The following is a 7,227-nucleotide window of genomic DNA, read 5'->3' on the forward strand; positions in this document are numbered from 1 at the left end:
ACATTAATCCGCAGATTCAAGAAGCTCTACAGGATTAAAGCAGAATAAATTCAGAAGGCAAAATACATGCATTGAGATACATCACAGTGACATCTTGCTGAAAACCTCACGGGCACACATGCTGAAAACAAAAAACCCAGGAGAATCTTCAGAACAGCCGAGGGTGAGGGCCGAGGCAGCCAGGGGGAAGGGCACATCACACTCAAGGAGCAACAGCTATGCTGATAACCGATCTTCCAGAAGAAACGGTGGAGCCCAGAAGACAATGGGATGGCGTCTTTAAAATGCTGAAAGGGATTGCCAAAATCTTTTTTTATTTTTATTCTAACGAGACAGAGTCTCGCTCTGCCACCCAGGCTGGAGTGCAGTGGCACAACCTTGGCTCACTGCAACCTCGGCCTCCTGGGTGCAAGCGATTCTCCTGCCTCAGCCTCCCGAGTAGCTGGGACTACAGGCACACACCACCACGCCCAGTTAATTTTTGCACTTTTAGTAGAGACAGGGTTTTGCCAGGTTGGCCAGGCTGGTGCCAAATTCTAGATCTGGAAAAATATCTTATAAAGCGAAGGCCAAATAACGCATTTTAGTTAAATTTATTGACATAGAGTATAGCAGACAAAATTGTAAATGTACGTTAAAAACATTCTTTGTGTCATACGTTTTTCTGCTAATGTATATGCCCTTTCCCACTAGGTTACAGACCTGCAAGGAAATAGACAAGATAAAAAACAAAAAACAATAAATTATTTTTAAGAACAATCAACCAATGCCTATCAGGTTTTTCCTTGTTCCCATTCACAGCTTTCAGCAACTTTACCGTTGTCATCAAAATATAAAATGCTGTGCCTAAGAAATGTCTCTACATAAGTAAACGTCTTGGCTAATTCAAAAACACGAGAAAAACTAACTTAAATATTTTACCTGGCACCACACAGCAGCTGAGGAAGAAAGGGACAGGCCTTGCCCTTCCTCCGCATTGCGTTCCTAATTACATTCCTGGCTACGCTCCCAAATCCTGTGCGGAACAAAGACAGTGCAGGGAGTATGTTGAGACTGTGCCTAAAAACGTAATCAGCACCTTTCTTAATAAAGTTTGTAGAGTGTAAAAAACCATCGTGGGTTTGGGCATCAAATAGATTTTTCAGATCACTCTTCGAATCCATCAGTTTCCAGTTGTCTATTTTTTTGTTTTGTTTTGTTTTGTTTTGACATGGAGCCTCATTCTGTCACCCAGGCTGGAGTGCAGTGGCGCGATCTCGGCTCATTGCAACCTCCAGCTCGCAGGTTCAAGCAATTCTCCCTGCCTTCGTCTCCCGAGTAGCTGGGGTTACAGGTGCTTGCCACTATACCTGGCTAATTTTTTTATTTTTTAGTAAAGAGGTGTTTTTGCCATGTTAGGCAGGCCCATCACACCCAGCCCAGTGGTATGTTCTTGGGCAAAATATTTAACCTTTTTCAGGCTTCTTTTCTTCATTTTTTCCTTTTATTGTGTGTGAGACAGGGTGTTCCTCTGTTTCCCACACGGGAGTGCAGTGGTGCGATCACAGCTCATTGCAGCCTCAACCTCCTGGGATTAAGTGATCCTCCAGCTTCAGCCTCCAAAGTAGCAGGAACTATAAGTGCGTGCCACACACGTGGTTAAATTGTTTTAAATTTTTTGTGTGTGGAGATAGAGTCACCGTATTTTTTCCCATCTTTTAGATGAGAATACTGGTACCTATCTCAAAGACTGGTGAAGATTAACTGAGATAATGAATACATGCCCGGTACAGTGCATGACTCATAGTTGACATTGAAAATAGTAGGTATTATTTTTATTATATAGTCACTCCAGGTAGTAGGAAAATACTGAATGACAAAGCATTCAGTGGGAAATAATAACAGATACGTCCATTGTCACTCAGAATGATGAGGAATATGACTGAGTACTAACAAAAGCACTATGTTATTTATACACACCGATTTCCCTATTTTGCAGGCTGTGAAATTTGGTTGCTGTAGAGATAGGGTGGTTATTAGACATCCGTGAAAATAAGCACACTGTGAGAATTTATAGGGAAATACATTTAATTAAGTGCCATCTGAGCCACCCACACTGTGAACAAGGATTCTGGCAACAAAGGGTTATTGTTGCCAAGTTCCTGCCAAATGTTATTTTCTTAAGTTAGTGTGTTGGTGGCGGCGGCGTTTTTTCTGGCCAAAGCCTGAACAAAGAATTCCAGATGGCACTGTGGAGTGAGAAAAGCCCATCGCCATCGACCCAAAGTCTCCCAAAGCCCAAAGAAGATTGGGAAATCCTTTTAAAATATTTCCTCTGGATGGAGGAAGGGGGTGGGTACCACAGGAAATGTAAAGTGGGAAATAATGGCGGTTTAACTTTAGGGTAAATTATTTGAGGATATTAATTCATTTCTCAAACTTAGGCTGTGCTTCCCCCGACCCTCAAGGAAGAACACCAATGCAAGGCCTGTGCCGAGCACAAGGTTCTCACTAAGTGCTGGTCGAACTGAGCAAACCGACCCCCAGAGCACACAGTAAGTGCACAGAAATGACACCGAAATGACCAGCTCAGGAAGCACGTCTGCAGGTTTCAGTCTCTGTGCTGAGCACTTCACATGTGTCATCAGATCCTGCAACAACCCAAGACAACCTTATTTCATCCTTGATTTTTAGCTATAGACATTCAGTCTCAGAGAGGTTAAAGACTTCCTTTCATCACAGAGCTAGTCAGTCACACAGCTGGGATCAACCGCAGATCTGTCTGACTTCCAAGGTCATATTCTACCACTGCACTGAGAAACCTGAGTAAAGTCCTAAAAATTCCACCTTCACATCAGTAGGTTACTAAAACAATCAAGGTGTAAGATTAGGCTTGGCCAACAGAGGAATTCTGACCAATATGAAACTACTGGTCGAAAAACTCAGGAAGATACCTACTGTGTCGGGAAATCACAGGACATTCTGTGTAACAAAGTTCAATGTTATGGGGTGAAAAATAAAACACCCAACAAGCCAGTGAGGGCCACTTGTATAACTGAGCCTCCGTATTTCCACTAGAGGAGCTGAGTGTGCAGGGATGCGGTGCAGTGCCTCATGCAGCCTTATGCAGGGATGCAGTTTGCACACCCTTCTTTCTCCTTAGCTAGTAGAAAAAAATGCAGATATGCAGGTTGAAAGTATAAATGTAAAAATTGTTTAATTAATTATTAAATATTCTTATAGCTATCAGATGTAATGACAAAGACAGACAATGCCAGAAGTCGTGTTTTCATAACTCTTTAGAAAAAGAAAATAATACAGTAAAGATCTGGAAAGCACATAATTATAGGCTGCAAGTGCATGAGAGTGACCTGCCTCCATCCCAAGTCTCCACCATCCTTTAGACTTATCCTTTATAAGCTGAAGACTGCTATATCACTCCCAACATCTCCACTGAACTGCAAAACCATACATCCAATTAGCTTTCAGATGGCTTCAGTTATACGTCACAAAGAGTTCAAATTCAACATATCAAAAATATCCAAAATTTAGCTCATAATCGTGTAGTCCAAATGCATTCTTTCTTTAATATCCACTATTCCAGTGATTAGCCCAGGTATTCTTACAGTCACTCATGCTGGAGACACAAGGGTCATCTCGCACTTGGACTCCTCTCTATCTTCTTCCCTCTACAACTGATTTCTCTCAGGTTTGCCCTTGCATATTTCCTGATTTATCTTTCTCCACTTCTCCCTTTCTCTCTCTCTCTCCCTCCCTCCATCCAGCAGTGGTGCCTTTAGTTCATCATTGTTTCTCATCTGAATTGAACCAAGTAAACCAAGTCCTCAGTTATTCTTTCTCTAGTCTTGTTCCAACATAATCCATTTTCCACTCTAACGTGGTCCTTTCACCTCATTGATTCTAGACACTTCTGTATAAAATCCAAAAGTCTTCACATGCCATATAAGATCCTTCATGATCTGTTACCTGCCCACCTCTCCATTTTTGACCCTTGTCCTTCCTACCCTGTGCCTCCACAATCTAGTCAAAGCAAACTCCATACTTCATCTCAAATGGCCTTCACTCTCATCTCTGTGCTTATCCTCCCACGCCTGTCACACTCCTTCCCTGCTAACCCCTCCACACTCCTATACAAGGTAAGGTCTCTTCTAGGAAATGTGGACTCGGCCCCCATCTCCTTCCTCTCGTGGCACCCTGTGCTCACCTCTGCCCCTCTGTCGTGGTCCTTACCATATTGTGTTGTGACCCTCTTCAAAGCTAGCAACCCAAAAGACAGACATGAATTCCTCATCTTTGTATCTATCACCTAGTAGAGTCCATGCAATAATAGGTGGTCAGTAAAAGTTTGTGGAATGAATTAATCTAGAAAAGAAGACAGGAAAGCAAAAAGGAACACCATATGTTGGGGAGAGTTTATTTATAGGCACATTTAACAATTGTGAGACACAGATGATCTATCATGTTTTCAGAGTTTGGGACTTCAACAGGGAACTAAGAGGAATAAAGGGAAGCCTGATCTCAAAGATTTAAATCACATAAAGACCATAACTGAAATATGTAATTGCCTAAAGGGACAAATGGATTCATCAACTGAAGGGTAAACTAATCCATAAATATCCCCGGTCTAACAGCGTCTGGCATAAAGCCTTGGGGAAAATGCGCACACCCTGCACGGCACTCTAGTGATAACCCTCGGCAAAAAGTGACACCAGCTGGAGCTTTCCTCCACGCACAACAATTTCAGCCAGGGAAGAAGTAGTGGCAGAAATAATAATCATGAAAGATAAATACATAATGGATAAATGGGTGGATGAAAAGATATGCGACGGATGGATATGTAGATTGATTGATAGAATAAATAGATGATTGATAATTAGATGATGGAGAGATGATAGATGAAATTGAATAGATACATGATTGATAAATAGATGATGGATAAATGATGGATAAATGATAGATTATAGATGATAGATAGGTAGGTAGATAGATAAAATAGAATAAATAGATGATTGATAATTAGATGATGGAGAGATGATAGATGAAATTGAATAGATACATGATTGATAAATAGATGATGGATAGATAAATGATGGATAAATGATAGATAATAGATGATAGATAGGTAGGTAGGTAGATAAAATAGAATAAATAGATGATTGATAGATGATGGATAGATAAATGATAGATGGGTGATAGAGAGATAACAGATAGATTAAATAGACAGATAAGTAATACATAGATGATAGAAAGATAGATAGACAGACAGACAGACAGGCTGGCCATAGCTCTTTTGCTGGTGAAGCTGCAGTAGTAGAACACTGTTGCAAGAACAAATGCAGGCAGAAAATATGGACATTTGGAAGGTGGAAGCCAATGGACTGTCAGTGGGATCTGCTAAAAAGAAATTTATGGTCTGATCCCACAGATGGTGATATATGTGGAGAACCAGCCACCTTGTGCAAAAACTGGGAAGAATGAGGGGAAAAACTAGACAAGAACTAAACAAGTGAAGAGAACAACAGAAGATGGTAAAGAAGAGGATCTAAGGCAATAAGAGCTAAGGTATTGACCATTAGCAAAACCAGAGCAGAGAGAAAAGATACATTCACACTGCAATTGGAGAAGAGAATGCATTAGTCCCAAAGATACAGAAGCTGAAACAGCCCAATACTCAGGATTTGCACTTCTGGCCATGATGGAGTAACACGGATCAGATTCACCCTCTTACCTTAAACAACAGCAACAAATGGAAATAATTTTAAATAATTTCAGACACTGGACAAGAGGCAGCAGAGGACAGTGACTCCCGAGAAAAGGGGGAACAAGCAAGGTGAGCCCTGAGATGCTCCGGCTTACCAGGTGGACAGCGTTTTCAGTTAAGTGATGGTGCAAAAAAGACGGAACCTAAACAAAGCCTACCGGTTTGTGGACACAGGTGAGAATTCAGGGATGTCACTCTAGCTAACCCTGCAGGGGAGAGTAATGGAGAAAAGAGAGCTTCACAGGGAAGAGAGCCGCACAGAGAGACCTGCACAGAAGGAGAGCCTGGAGATGGAAAGGGGGTTCCCCTACTCTTCACCTGAGTACTGGTCAGGGCGTAGATGTGAAGAAGCTGTACCAGGAGCGAGCAGGTGGAATCATCTCTGAGCTAGCGGGCAAGGGACTTTGATGTCCCCGTAGCCAGAGTGGAGAAATCTTGTAATACATGGGGCACTATGTGCCCTCAAAAGGAAAAATGGTACCCTAGGCCAGGTTCTTTTGTGCTTCAAAAGTGTGATGATTGGGTCTTTTGCTCATGTGTGAGATGTGCCTCCCTCAAACCTTATTATGACATCGGCACATCACCCATCTGACGTGGAAAAGAAAAAGAAAAACTTCCCTGCACCAAAGGCTGCTCTGGTTCCATTTGACCACATGCTTGAAAGCAAACTTCAAACAGATTAACTGTTTCCAAGCAACTTAACTGTGCCCCAGAACAAAGACCAAGAATATTTAAAAGAATACCAAAATATCTGACATCCAACAAGATAAAAATTACGTCTGGCCATCCACTCAAAAATTACCAGACATGCAAAGTAGCAGGGAAGCATAATGGATAATGAGCGGGAGGGAAACTGATCAACATAAATAGACCCAGAAATAACATAGATGCAGGAGTTAGTAGACAAGGACATCGAAAACAGTTATAACTACATTCCATATGTTCAAGAAGGTGGAGAAAAATGTGAGCATATTAAGGATATAAAAAGATATTTTAAAAGAGCAAAAAAGTTGGGAGAGGAGCACCTCAAAGCTTGAGGTATCTCTGACATGTTAAAAGGAAGTAGCAACATCCACTTTCCTTATCTAGTGTGGTCATACCAGGCACCTTCCAAACAAGTAGACTTTTGAGAATGAAAGGGGTGCTGTTAATAGTGAACTTGGGACCATCAGCATAAACAGAGACTGCCCCGCGTTGACCGTGACATATGATGGGGCCAGCATTTCCTCCCAAAGCTTAGCAATATTTAACAGTGTGTAGGACATGACCATCAACAACAGCTGACATTACGAAGTTTCAGTCCTTAAAGGGATGGCCTCAGCCTCTGAGAACTCTCAGCCATGCCTACTAATGCACACCACGTATCTCTCCAAAATAAGTTTGTCCTTTGCAGTCCTCTTCACTTGTTACATGGCTGACTCTGACACTTCCACTGGGAGTCTCAGGCTCAGACTTCACAATCCTTG

General features: G+C 41.9%; 1 non-coding gene across 1 annotated transcript; it reads left to right on the forward strand.

Annotated features, from left to right (window-relative positions):
• The first annotated feature begins 6,252 nt into the window (after nucleotides 1-6,252).
• On the forward strand, nucleotides 6,253-6,355 carry LOC126954095 (small nucleolar RNA U13). The gene has a single exon (XR_007725541.1). It is a non-coding gene; the product is annotated as a small nucleolar RNA U13 (small nucleolar RNA).
• Nucleotides 6,356-7,227: the final 872 nt, after the last annotated feature.

Source organism: Macaca thibetana, chromosome 4 (assembly GCF_024542745.1).
Source record: "Macaca thibetana thibetana isolate TM-01 chromosome 4, ASM2454274v1, whole genome shotgun sequence".
NCBI classification, from domain to species: domain Eukaryota; kingdom Metazoa; phylum Chordata; class Mammalia; order Primates; family Cercopithecidae; genus Macaca; species Macaca thibetana.